A 14,937-nucleotide genomic window follows, 5' to 3' on the forward strand; every position below is an offset into this window, starting at 1 on the left:
CTTTCTTATATTTAATATGTATGTTTCACCTCTGTGGGTACGACTTTCTGTATACTACCAATACTGCATATCTGTTTAATATTAGAAATCTTGCGCAGTTCCTGTTGACTAACCTCCATTTCTTAATGACAGATTTTCAGCTTTACTAATAATAGTTTGCATTCAATGTAATAATATTAACTGTCACATTGTTAAGTTGAGCTTCAAATTATTTTCCAAACTATTATTTAACCATGAAACTAGTTAACAGGCACCTTTACTTTGGACTTAATGAAACTATGACGATAATGGTTTGAACACAAGTGTTCAAATACCATGCAATAGTGAGCTATCAAATTGGGGTCTAACATTAAAGAATGTAGAAGATATATTTCAGCAGAGAGCATCAAGTGTTCCTCATGAAATTTGGTTAATGTATTGTGCTAGAAAACATGGCAATGAAAGGAAATAGCTATTAGTGAAATGAAGGAGTCTTAACATGTTATTGAAGTAGTAGTAAACTGGTAAATAGATCCTTGCACCAAGTTGGGGCATAATGTTTAATGTTAAGGAATATGGTAGTTGGATTTCAGTAGAGAGAATCAACTGTTCCATCTGAAATTTAATTAATGTACTGTGCCAGAAAACATGCCAATGATAGAAAAATGACTAACAGCTGTTTGTAAATAAATTGACAAGCAGTCAAGACTGTCTAATAAACAAGCTGTTTTTTTTTGCCAGTTCTTGCAAAACTTACGTTTTGTTAGCTGAGGCTTTCTGTGTTTTGAAGTAAAATATTTTTGCATTGCTATGGAGGAATTTATAGTAATAGCATAGTGGATTTTTCGCTGATCTAGCAGTCTGAACTAAAAATCCAGATGATATGAATTGATGTACCACAGGTATGAACATTTAAATTCAACTGGAAAAAGCTAATAGAAAAGAAAGCTGAGATAGTATTAGTAAAATTATCATTATAAACAGTTAGATTCTTATTAAATCCCAACACTTCACTAATGTTCCTTCTGACAGTTTTGTCCAATAAGAATTTGATGCTTGTCTAACTTGTGATCATATCACCTGATTGGCCACAAGATTCAAAATGTATCCAAATCTGGGGTGAATCCTTAAATGTGAGATTATTCAAAGCTCTGCTGTCCACATCTCAACTCGCCCAAGTCCTATTCCTTATTATGATTGATGATTTCCTCGTCAAGTGTCTTGATTTTAAAATTCTCATCCTTCTTTATAAATTTCCCTCAAGACTTGTTCCATGCCCCATCTCCGTAATCTTCTGCAACTCCACAATCCATCAATGTATCAGTGTACCTCTAATTTTAGTACATAGTGCTGCTCTGATTTTAATTGCATCACTTTTGGAGGTCAAGTCCTCAATTCCTCTCTCAGTTTGGACCTCTCTTAGTGAAGTTTGTACCTCCATCAAGCTTTTAACAACAAAATATGGTAGTATGGGGAAAGCAATACAATCTCAAAAGTTAATGGAGTAAGTATTGACTGGCTTTCTTTGCTTGTATTAATAGCATTTAATTATAAAACTTGGAATTCAATCCTGTTTCAAGAAGCATTTAAGGCTGAACAGCCTTAAATGAATATGCTGGAGTACAATTTAAACAAAAATTATTGTAGGCTGAACTTTTGGAAGGGGGTTCTCTTTTGTATCCCCATTTACAGCGTTGTTTTATACAGATTAATCACGTTAGCTGCTTTCATTTTACCCTTTTAGAAGCCTGGCAGGAGAATGCATTCTCACCGGGAAACCTGCTGAAATTAGAAAACAGCAGGACAGGAGTCTGACCTTTACAACATCTGTTTTTGAGATCAATTGAAAGTCTAGCAATTATATATTTTTTTCACGTGTTGATTTAATTTGAAGTACAACTAGCTTTAGGGACAAGCATAATAAGACTCAAGAGCCAAGCCAATAATTTGGAATTGGAGTACAGGTATCTCCTGTCACTACTCTGGTGCAGGATGTTGGTGCTGAAATCATTGATGTATACCTGGAGCAGGAAGTTGACATTCACTGTGCGGATAGGCACATGTGCTGGGCCACTTACGTAATTATTGTTGTCACAGTGCCACTCATTACGTCACTTGGCTCACGATTGTACTGTGAGTTTGGGTATCCATTCTGCTCTGGCACTTGGCTCACTGCTCCACCACCTGCTCTGGCATTTGTCTCCCTGCTTGGCTCTGTAAAATTTGAACTTTTGTAACATTTGGAACCAGAGAACGATTTGAAAAGGAACACATTTTGTTGGTTCTGAAGTTTTTAAAGTAATACAGTGTATTGAATTGCTCAATGTTATGAACAGTCCTTATTAGTCTTTAGTCTTCATATTTAGTTCTTCAGGTTTCTGCCCAGCTTTTATCAGTTATCTACATTTCTTGTCCATCCCCCTTTATTGCAGTTCACCTGATCTGCTACTATGTTTTTAGTAGCACACTGAATCTCTAATATTTAAATGTTTCTGTCATTACTTTTTGGGATCATCACCTGTTCCATAATTCTGCTCCTGTTTCTTTCTGGTTGCAGTGCTATTTAAAATAGAAGTATTTACAAATGGGTATTTCATACAAACATTTTGTAGATGTTTTCCTACTCATCTAAATGCTTTTCTAAAATGCTCAATGCTGTTGATAATAATACCCTTAATGAACATATTAAAGACAGGTTCTGGGTGGCCCAGCACATTGTAACTCCTGTTCTATGATACAGAGCACAAGGAAATGAATTTATATCTGTAACCTTCAGATAGAAATCTAGTTGAGATCAGATATTTTTCTTACAGTAATCTGGAAGGTAATTATCCTAGGTTGCTTTTGTATCACTCCGAAAAGCTAGATAGAAAACAGTGTTGTTACCTAGCTTGAGATCAAAGTTGAGCACTTTCACATACCTTTTTTCCTGAAGCTAAATATCTGAAATTGAAATGGTAGGTGGTACTGCAAACATTTAAATGTAGTTGTTTTTGTTTTCCCAGTACAGTATTCTGGAGTAAAAAATTGTGAAGTATTTTTTTTTTCTGATGTTAGCAATATTCGAAATAAAAAAGAGATGGTGCTGCCTTCAAATTAAATATTTTAATACTTTGCCTCGCAATAAAATAACTTTTCCATGCTCAGCCGATGCCCTCCCCAACCAGCTTGGATGCCTGTGGAGTTTATTTTATGTAAATGGTTGGGAAACACTTTACCACTAATGCTTTAATTTTCTAATCAACTTGTTTAGAGATGTTATTACACACATCTGGATCAGGTGGGACTTGAACCGAGGCTTCCTGGCTCAGAGATAGGTACACTGCCACTGTGCCACAAGAACCTTAAAATTACTGCCTTGTTTACATTCATAGAATATGCATCAGGTGCTTAAGCACACAAGCTTTATATGGAGTGTAATGCTTGAATGAGCAGGAAATAATCTTGAAAAATGAAAAAAACCATCAGATTTTGTCAAAGTTTTTCACTTCGCACCCATCAGACCAGTTTGCAAGAAATACCAATGTAAAGGGAGAATAACATTTGTACTGTCTGAGAGAAGAATGCTAATTGGATGGTAAGCTGTTTCACACTGGCACTAAGCAGTAGCAAACATGAGTGTTGTTCACCACAAACAGGCTCTACATTAACTCAAAAAGACATGCTACCTATCACACATGATTAACCTTGTATATGAATTTCAATGAAGGTGGGATGCTTAGCATGTAGGCCATATGACCCAAAGATAACATTTGGTTGTTAAATTAAGCAAGTTATAGACCATACCCAACCAACCTATGTTTGCAAACCTCGCAACACAGTGCAAACATTAGGCATAATTCTGTGTTTGGGCATTTGCTAAATAATTGTGATCCAGTGTGTTTCAGCTCAATACAATAGGATAGAGCCACCATAGCAGACTTGGTCTTCTATAATAACTCCAATAACGGGGTGGTAGATATTTAGAAAGCTAATTGAAAATCAATCGATCAACAACTTTGGGATAAAGAAATTGGGCAAAAGAGGGAGATTCTCACCTTTTAGCAGCATCAATTTCTGTAAGCACAGACGTATGTACAGATTCATCAATAAGATATTAGCTACCAGGATAATAAAGCTTTTATTTTATATTGGAATTTCAAAATAAGATGAATTTTTCAGATTGTCTAATTAATGAATTTAGAAAATTTAAAAGCCTAAAGTGGAGTACTGAAAATTGAAAGGATAGATCTTGTTATAGTCATGATGTATAAAATTCAAGCCACGCACTCTATGACAGAATAGATCATACATGGTGCAATTCAATAAGTCAATAATTTGAAGGATTATGACTTTCAAGTGAGATATAAATCGGGTACCAGGACGACTGCATCTGACAGACTGAGTAGATTACCTAGCCCGCACAAAGACCATAATATCCTTGGTTGACATGTTAACACGCAGATTTGAAGGTGGTTTCAAGCTTGATAAGTTACTATTTGGCCAGAACCTGTGTGAACAATTGCTGAAGATGAACAACATCGAAAGTTGCAACAGATCATTATCCAGTGATGGTCTGCCAGAAATACCTTGGAAGATTTGTTCATTTCTCATTACGCAGATTAAGTTGTGATAATTTGACAAGTTATTTTCAAGGCCAAACAAATCCTAAATCCAAAAGCATCATATCAAAATATTATGTCCATGTTAAACTATGGACATATGGGTATCGAACTCAGGACTGTTCGGATATGAATCTATGTACTGGTCAAGAAAGAGACAAGAAATTCATTGAATTATGAATTAATGTGAGGCATATCAAATATTCCAAGCTCCCACAGCAGAGGGAGCCTCTGCAACCGCACAATGTCTTATCCACTCCTTGAACAAAAGTAGCAACAAACGTTTTCACAGTGCTTGGGGATGATTGCATCTTTGTGATGGATTGCGTTTTTTAAATTTCCCATTGTGTGACAACATAACAACACAACGGGTATGACTGTCACTGACACAATGAGTACTATTTTATGTTATTGTGTGACTCTGATCATATAATGTCTGAAAATGGACCGCTACACACGGACAAACCATTTCAAGGTATGTGCACTAAGTGAGGAGTGACCCATTTCACATTGTCTGAAGGAAAGTGTGAAGCTACTTATTGTCTAACCAATCAAAGACACCGGATATTCTTCAAAGACAGAGGGAAATGAAAGAGATATTGGAAAAGCAAGCAGATACATAACTACTATATCTCTGGACTGGACAGAGAGTACAAGGTAAAATTGAAAACTCACATACTTGGATCCAGCAAAGGTTGCTAAAGTCTGCACACCAGAGCATACCAAGTCATTACTGATCCTTGTGCTATATGGTGAAGAAACAGAAGCCAACTCAGACCATCAATCTTTCAAAAAGACAATGAAGAAGAACATTCTGATGATGATTGTATAGTAATGTTCAGTAATATCTAGCTGCAGCAAGACAACCATGTTGTCAAACGATTGTACTAGATAACAATGTGAACACTTTTCAGGCAGATATACAATCGTAAGTTCAGGATAATCTATCAAACTTCAAAGCATTATACTGAAGTCTGCAATGATATCTTGTAAACTTTGTTTTATCCGTTGTGATGTTAATGCACCGTTAAGAAGTGTATTTTGTCCATTTTTAAATAAAAAAAGGTTGAGACAGATGTGAGGAGCAATCTGCTCAAGGCCAATAGACTAAACACTTGTGAGGCCTTCGGTTTTCTTTTGAAGTTGGAATAATAGAAGCAGCCTGAATGAGTGGGATCAAGCTGTCACAGAACCAGAATTTTTAGTTTTAGCTTTCTGGGGTTGCTGGGGTCTTGAAGCTGGATGTGGAAGCTCTTATTCCTCTCTCTATTACAGCTAAAAGCTAGGGTTCTCTTCCTGCTGCTAGAATTGCATGTGAGAAAATCTATTTGACTGAATTTGCCTTTGCCAAGTGTGTGTTTATGGAGTGTTACTTTATTGGAAGAATTAATTAGTAGTAGTTAATATGTATATATTATTTTGTTAAACATTTTCAAAGAATTACAGTTAAGCTGATTTTTTAAATTTTGTCTGTATTTTAACTGTTGGAAAGAAATAAACTGTGTTTTGCTTAAAGTTGATTAGTTTGACCAGTCGAACTGCATCCTGAATGCAATGCCTTACACTTATCTTCAAAATAAGAAAAGTTAGGGTACAGACTATCTTCTTAATATTTTTGAGGAGGTTTAGTCCGGTCCATAACATTGTTTGTACAATTATCATGTTGGCAACAGGGTAAGAATATAAAGATCTCAAACTCTATCTTGTCTTGCTTCACTGATTAGCCCTTTGGTGCCTGAGGAATGTAATGCTTGTGCCTTTTGGTTGGTTGTAATAAATGTCTGTTAGATTCTTTAGTACAATGATACCCACATCTAGTTTCTTATTTTATGAGATATAACATAAGTATTGAAGCAAAAGTTAGAATACCCAATGAGAGATCAATTCACAATGAAAGTCCAAATACTCTACCATGTTAGCACAAGCTCAGAAGGTAATGCTAATATATGACTGCATCACCCAATAAATGATAGTGAAAATGAAAATAACAAAAAGCAGCTCCCAAAAATAAAATGTATCCCTTGTGATAATGTCCGTGCTCTTGAAAAACAAATTATTTTGACCCCAATGCACCAGGTGAGGAGTTGTGAGCTTTTTAAAACCTCTCCTTAGTCTGTTGCAACAATGAAATGTCATAGACAATGGTTAGGTTTTCTTTTGCTGGAGATGGTCATTGCCTAGCACTTGTGTGGCATGTATGTTACTTGCTACTTGTTAGTCCAAGTTTGAATGTTGTCCTATCCTTGCAGCCTATGGACACAAACTGCTTGATTATCTGAGGAGGTGTAAATGATACAGAACATTATGCCAACAATCAACATCTCTACCTCTGATGCTATGATTGAGGGAAGGCCATTCTTAATCTGCTGAAGATGATTGGGCCTAAGGCACTACCCTGAGAACCTCTTTTCATTATGTCACCAGTCTTGGATGATTGACCTCTATAAACTACAACTATTTTCCATTGTGCATTCTGTGGAGTGATTTCCCTTGATTCCCAATTATTTTAGTTTTGCTAGCATTCCTTGGTATCACACTCAGCCAAATACTATCTTGAAGTGAAGGGCAGACACTCTGGAGTTCATCTTTTTTTGTCCCATGTTTGGACCCAGACTACGATGAAGTAAGGAATTGTGGCACTGGGGGACCCAACTTGAGTATCAGTGAGCAATTTATTGCTGAAAAAGTGCCACATTATAATACTGTAAACAGTCTCTTATATCACTTTGTTAATGATCGAGAGTGAGCTGATGGAGCAATAATTGGCTAGATTGGATTTTTCCTGCTTTCTATCAGACAAGAAATAGCTATGCAGTTTTCCACATTTTCAGGTAGATGCAATATTGTAACTGTACAGCAATAATTTGACTAGGGGCATGATTAGTTCTTGAGCACGAGCGTTCAGTCTTGGACATGGTCATTGCCCTTATTCTTTGCTGTATTTTTGCCTTCAGTTGGTTTTGATAATGTATGGAGCAAAGCGAGTTTTCTGAAATCTGTAGTGCTTGGTGTCATGTTTTGTTTTATTTTGTCTGGTAAAGCACCTAAAATGAATTATTGTTTCTCTTGTTGAAAGATGAGTTGCAGAAAAGATGCTTGCCGATTTGAGTGACAACAATTGGAGATTGTTGGAAAGGGAGGTTAGACAAGAGGTGGTGATTTCCAAAGACAGAGAATTAGGGGTAGGACTTTGAGGAAGAAGGTGTTAACGATGGTATTTGAAAGTCAGGGGACAACAATGTTCAACACAAGAAGGTCAGTGTTTTTTAACTAAGTCCCCACTTGTAGTGGGAGCTATGTTTCAGCCAACCACACTCCATAAAGCTCAACCCATTGATTACTAGCTCCACATATTTATACTATTGATTCATATCAAATGAATCCTTAATTAAAATGTCCGTCACTTTTCTTTGTCTTTCCATCAGTACTGCAAGACCCTTACCTGGTGGAGCTGGCATTGTTCTCCTTTTGTCTGTCTGGTTTCAGTAAGTCTAAGCAATCCAAAGTCTAAGCAGCTTAAAATAGAAACAATTGGAATGCATTTAAAACGTTTAACAACTGACATTCTTCCTGACATTCATAGAATTCCTACAGTGTAGGATGGGCAGTTACACTATGGGCAATTTAGTGTGGAAAATCCAATTAAACTGCACTTCTTTGGATTGTGGGAGGGAACCAGATTGCCCAGAGGTAACCTACGCAGACACGGGAGAATGTGCAAACTCTATACAGTTAGCTACCAAGAAGGAATTGAACCCAGGTACCTGGTGCTATGAGGCAGTAGTGCTAACCACTCAGTCATCATGCTACCTGTTTAATGGAAGCATTATGGAAGTGGCATGTTCTGTGTGTATTGGGGTCCCATTTTAAATTTTTAACATGTTCACCCACATTAATGTCAGTATGTGCCCAATGTCTCCATATTCTACATAGAAGACCCTTCTTTCACCATGACAGAAATTTTCATTTGTTCTATGATTAAAATATAAACTGTAGCTGAGCAGTAGAATATTAAGGTAAGCATTCACAAAATGCAATCCCCTGATTAACATCCTGAGGTCATCAGATGTCTGCAAGATGTGCATTTGTCATGATTTGTTGCTCTTGGAACATGTTTATTCATTCTGAGGCTAACTTTGAGGCTAACACTATCTTTCAGAAGTTAAAACTGGAGGCCTCATGAGCATGCTACTATTTATAAGTGGTAGTCAAGGAACATTGAGTTCCAATATCCACTGTAGATCTTGTGCTGAAACGTTTGAAAATTACTAAGAAGATACATTCTTGTGAGGGATAATAACATACTTTTTTTGCTATTTGACAGTTTTAGATAATTCCTTATAATGTTTTATTTACTCTATTATTTCCTAAAATTATGAGGCTTTGAATTTACTTTTGATTTATTTAGGTAGTATATTGCTTTGGAGTTTCCATGTTAAAATCAGTTCTTTTTTTGTGTATTTTAGTAAATGAATGTAGCAAATACCCGGGAATAGGTTGGAAGTTTCTGCCATGCAACAAATATGTTTTGAACTAAGCATGAGATTTATTCAATTCATAGCTAAGTGCTAAGTATGTGAACATCATTGAAAATATATATATTTTTAGCTTCTTGTAGTCATTGCTTCTACTTTACTTTTTGTTTCACACTGTGTATACAACAGGAAATTCTAGTTTGGTTATCTGTCTAGTGAAATGAATGAATGTAAACATATTGCATCTAATCTGTAAGTACTAGTCTCCACTTGTGCAAGGGCAGAAGTGATAGAAGGCTGTTTGTGTGTCTGGAAGCCGGTGTCTAGTGGTGTATCATAGGTTTCAGTACTAGATCTATAGAGAAGAAAATGGCAGGGGTAGAGGGAAAATGATAAGTAAATTTGCAGGTGATGTGAAGATTGGCCAGATGGTTGACAGCGAGCAAGAAGGTCTCAGGTTACAAGAATATATAGACCGATTGGTCATATGGGCAGATCAATGGCAGATAGAATTTATCTCTGATGGGTATGAGGTAGGCACTTTAGAAGAAGACAAGGGAGTACTCCAATGAATGGCAAGATACTAGGAAGCTTGAGGAACAGAGGGGTCTTGGCGTACTTGTCCACAAACGCCTGAAGACAGCAGAACAAGTTTACTTAAGAAGGCTTATGGAACACTTGCCTTTTTCAGTCACATAGATTATAAGAGCAGAGGTGTTATGTTGGAACTGTACAAGACTTTAATGAGGCCACAACTGGAGTACTGTGTAGTTTTGGTCACCACACTATAGGAAAGATGTGATTGCACTGGAAAGGCGCAGAGAAAATTCTCCAGGATGTTGCCTGATTTGGAGCAGTTAGCTATGAAGAGAGGCTGGCTAATTTCAGATTGTTTGTTTGCTTTAGAACAGAGATGGCTGAGACTAGATTTGATTGAGGCGTATAAGATTATGAGGGGCAGTAACAAGGTGGATAGAAAGCAGCTATTACCCTTTGTTGAATGGTCAATAACAAGGAACATAATTTTAAAATGAAAGGGAGGGGGTGTAGAGGGGATTTGAGGAAAAGTTTTTTTTCACCCAGAGACTGGTGGAAATCTGGACTGCACTGCCTGGGAGGGTAATTGAGACAGGAAATCTCAACCTTCAAAAGTACTTGAATGAGCACTTTAAGTGTCATAACATTCAAGGCTATGGGCCAAATGCTGACAAGTGGAACTAGTGTAGATTTAGAATACTTTTCTTTGGTGCAGCCATCATGGGTTAAAGAGCTTCTTCTGTGCTGAATAATTCTATACCACAGTTCTCATTTGATGGGAAGCTTTGGTTTTTATTTTATGCTACTGCCAAGGGTTTCTGCAAAATTTTGTGACTGAAGACATCCTTGCTAATATTTAACAACTGATTTTATGGACTGCAGAAATTAGCCTAAAGCTAATGGGGTTTTGGAGGGGAGAATGTAATCCTTCCTGCGGAAACATTGAGTAATACAGCACGGAAACAGACCCTGCAGCCCAACTCATCCATGCCGATCATCCATTTCCTAACTGAACTAGCCCCATTTGCCTGTGTTTGACCTATATTACTGTAAACCTTTCTTATCCATGTAGCTATCCAAATTTTTTTAAAATGTTGTAATTGTACTTGCCTCTACCATTTCCTCTGACAGCTCACTCCACTCTCTCGTAAAAAGTTGCCCCTCAGGTCCTTTTTAAATCTTTCCCATCTAACCTTAAATCTATGCCTCTAGTTTTGGGCTCCACTATCCTGGGGTAAGACCTTGGCTATTCATTTAAATACCTGGTCTAATCGAATGACAGGTAAAAAGGCTTGAATACCTAAGTATAAGAAATTACTGTGGTGCTCCAACATTGAATTTGACAGTAAGTTGACAGAATTAAACTGTCTATAGCACTGAATATCAAAAAAACTAAAGTTAAATCCTTGCTTCTTTTACTGCCAGACTGTTTTTTAACAATGTTACTCTTTTTTTAAGCAAGGAGCGTGAACCCAGAACCACAAGAAATTTTGAAGTATGACCTTTGAGGATATTATGTTTGTTTTTCCTCATCAGTTTCACAAGAATTAGTTATAAGTTATATTCTTGTCAACAATTATCAGTTGTTATTGTCAAAAAGTCAGCATGTTGTTTCCCTCATTTCATTTCACACAGAAGCCTAGGAAGAGCTTTTGCCCGAAACATTGATTTTCCTGTTCCTCTGATGCTGCCTGACCTGCTGCACTTTTCCAGCACCACACTCTCGACTCTAATCTCCAGCATCTGCAGTTCTCACTTTCGCCTAAATAATAACATTGTTCAAAAACTAAAAGGCTAATATAAAACAACTTCTCTGACATAGAAAAATATTTTAGTCTCAGTTGTTCAGATTTTAATTATTGTTGGAGATTTAAGAATTAGACCTTTTTTAAACTTTGATGCTGTTCAGGGATTTGAATGAGTACTGTGGTTTTTCTTCAGGTATTAAAGAAATATTATGAACTCCATGGAGTGTTGATATACTTCAAGAGAACATAAGCAGATTGCTGGAATGGGTGGGCATGTGACAGTTGAAATTTAATTAAGGGAAGTGTGAGGTAGTACATTTTGGTCGGACAGGGAGAGGCAATGTAAAAAGCAGTAAATGGCTCAATTCTGAATGGAGTGCAGAGACACTGTGGCTTTGGGATTATATGTGCACAAATCATTAAATTCAGCAGGCCAGTTGGAAAACATATTGGAAAGTACTAAAGTCTTTAAAACTTGAGGAATAGAATTCAAAAAGAAGCAAGTTATGATAAAACTTTGGTTCATCTCACCTTGAGTATTGTGTCTAATCATGCCCATTGTACTTCAGGAAAGATGTAAAGGTTTAGAGATAGTGAAGAAAAGTTCCAAGGACGTTTCAAAGTTCCTCCTTTTACTTACAATTTATATTAATAAATTGGATGAAGGAATATAGCAAATTACATACCTACATTTGCTGACAATTGTTAGTCCACTGGAATATTGATGTTCAGAGAGACCTGGGTATACTTGTACATGGAAAACAGAAAGTGAAGCTGTTCTATCTAATACTGCTATCACTTCTACATGCTTACGTAGCTTTATGCCTCAACTTTGGAATGGTCTTCCTAATATTTAAATCCCTCCACAGTGCAGCCACTTTCCCACTTCTGTACAGTCCTCCTCATGTACCACAATTCTCCACTGTTCTTTCTTGAAGACTACAATAAAATACAGTCTGTTGACAAAAGATCTAAGTATTTTGATGAAGTTAGGTCTTCATCCTTGGAAGACTAATCAGTTTTGGTAATAAAGTATATTATCCGACACTAATGACTGCTAATAAGAGTGCAAGATTACTGTGATGACTCATTTGGGAACTATGCACCAATAAATCGAGCCCCACAATGGTCAGACCACATTTGGAATATTGTGCATAGTTTTGGGCTCAATATCTCAGGAAAGATGTCCTAGTCCTGGAACATGTTCAGAGGTATTTCACGAGAATGGTACCAAGAATGAAAAGCTTAGCATCTGAGGAATATTTGAAGGAGTTTAGAAGGATGAGGGGTGATCTAATTGAAACATACAAAATACTGAATGACCTGGACAGAGTAGATGATGGGAAGATGTTTTCATTGGTAGGGGTGACTAGGGCATAGCCTTTGAGTAAAGGGAAGACCTTTTAAAATGGAGATAAGGAGAAACTTCTTCAGCCATAGATTTGAGCATCAAGTGGATCAAGGGTTATGGGGAGAAAGCAGGAGAATGCGGTTGAGAAACTTAGCAGCCATGATTGAATGGCAGAGCAGACTCAATGGGCTGAATGACCTAATTTCTGCTCCTGTGTCTTATGTTCTTATAGTCTTAAGCAATCGCAAATGTTGATTGCTACATAGGCAGTTACACATGATCATTTTGCTTGATTGACTGCTGTTCAGGCCAAAAATAATTCATGTCAGGTTTCATTATTAACAGGGAATTTACTAACAGGGAAATAACTATGTAAATAAGCATATTATTTAACCAGTGGCAACAAATGGGTTACTTCTCTAGGATTCGAGAGTGTGGTGCTGGAAAAGCACAGCAGGTCAGGCAATATCTGAGGAGAAGGAGAATTGACGTTTCAGGCAAAAGCCCTTCATCCCTTGAGGGGTGAAGCAGTTCTCACTTTTTCCTTACTTCTCTAGGAGTTAAGCTATACCTGTATAAAACCCCAAAACCACATACATTCATTTCTAAATAAGACAAACAAAAACAGTTCGATATAAATATGATGAGTGGAAATGTAGGCAGGGAAAAATAAATTCCGAGATGCCAGAATCCTGATCACAAAGGTGAAGTGTTATTCCTTGTGGTTCTTTTGATTTCAACAGTGATGAAATGGCGTTGTTTCAGTGGTGATGATCCGTCTTTTCTTCCATTAGAATTATTACTTTATGATCTCTAGGTTTTTTTTAACCTTTTCTGTTATAGAGAGACATCGTACTTATTGCCTTTTGTTGGCAGGCTTCTGGATGTCTCCGAGTGTACTGCACTCACAGATTAGTGACAGACTATGCGAATGGACCAATCTGAAGGCTATTGTTTTTCCTTTCCAAGGATTCCTCTATGCTGCTCTGTCTCATAAAGTATCCACCTCACTGTTTCAAAGGTAGCTTGTAAAGCTAAAGTGTACACACACAATCTCACTTGCTCTTCAAGTTGCCAAAACAAACTCTCTTCTGATACTTGTTTTATATACAGCAGCATCCAACCTCCATTTTCCAGTTTATAGTACACAAATCAATATATGTAGTTACTTTCATTCCTTAAACTAGTTTGAGTATATATTATCAATGTGAACTTATTTCAAAATGGTTTCCAGTCAAATTATAGATCCATTTGGCCAAATATGTTTCATAACCTGAAAATTCTGAACTGATTTCTCAGCATTATGTGTATGTTTCCCTGGTGTCTATATGTGAACATTTTTAAAACACAGCTGGTAGGATTTTACATCAAAGATTGAGCCAATTAGAAGAATGTTGTGGTTCTGTTCGCCGAGCTAGGAATTTGTGTTGCAGACGTTTCGTCCCCTGTCAGTGCTTGGGAGCCTCCTGTGAAGTGCTTCTGTGATCTTTCCTCCAGCATTTGTAGTAGTTTGAATCTGCCACTTCCAGTTGTCAGTTCCGGCTGTCCGGTGCAGTGGTCGATATATTGGGTCCAGGTCGATGTGCTTATTGATTGAATTTGTGGATGAGTGCCATGCCTCTAGGAATTCCCTGGCTGTTCTCTGTTTGGCTTGTCCTATAATAGTAGTGTTGTCCCAGTCGAATTCATGTTGCTTGTCATCTGCGTGTGTGGCTACTAAGGATAGCTGGTCGTGTCATTTCGTGGCTAGTTGGTGTTCATGGATGCCTTCCTGTTTGTCCTATGTAGTGTTTTGTACAGCCCTTGCATGGGATTTTGTAGACTACATTGGTTTTGCTCATGCTGGGTATCGGGTCCTTCGTTCTGGTGAGTTGTTGTCTGAGAGTGGCTGTTGGTTTGGTGCTGTTATGAGTCCTAGTGGTCGCAGTAGTCTGGCTGTCAGTTCGGAAATGCTCTTGATGTATGGTAGTGTGGCTAGTCCTTTGGGTTGTGGCATGTCCTCGTTCCATTGTCTTTTCCTTAGGCATCTGTTGATAAAATTGCAGGGGTATCCGTTTTTGGCGAATATATTGGGGTATAGGTGTTCTTCTTCCTCTTTTTGCAGTTCTGGTGTACTGCAGTGTGTTGTGGCCCTTTTGAATAGTGTCTTGATGCAACTTCATTTGTGTGTGTTGGGTGGTTGCTTTCGTAGTTCAGGACTTGGTCTGTGTGTGTGGCTTTCCTGAATACCTTTGTGGTGAATTCTC

General features: G+C 37.4%; 1 protein-coding gene across 6 annotated transcripts in view; it reads left to right on the plus strand.

Moving 5' to 3' along the window:
• fars2 (phenylalanyl-tRNA synthetase 2, mitochondrial) overlaps window positions 1–14,937 on the plus strand; it is a 496,334-nt gene that overhangs the window by 61,937 nt on the left and 419,460 nt on the right. The gene's annotated exons all lie outside the window — the stretch shown is intronic.

Source organism: Chiloscyllium plagiosum, chromosome 29, assembly GCF_004010195.1.
Source record: "Chiloscyllium plagiosum isolate BGI_BamShark_2017 chromosome 29, ASM401019v2, whole genome shotgun sequence".
In the NCBI taxonomy this organism is placed as follows: domain Eukaryota; kingdom Metazoa; phylum Chordata; class Chondrichthyes; order Orectolobiformes; family Hemiscylliidae; genus Chiloscyllium; species Chiloscyllium plagiosum.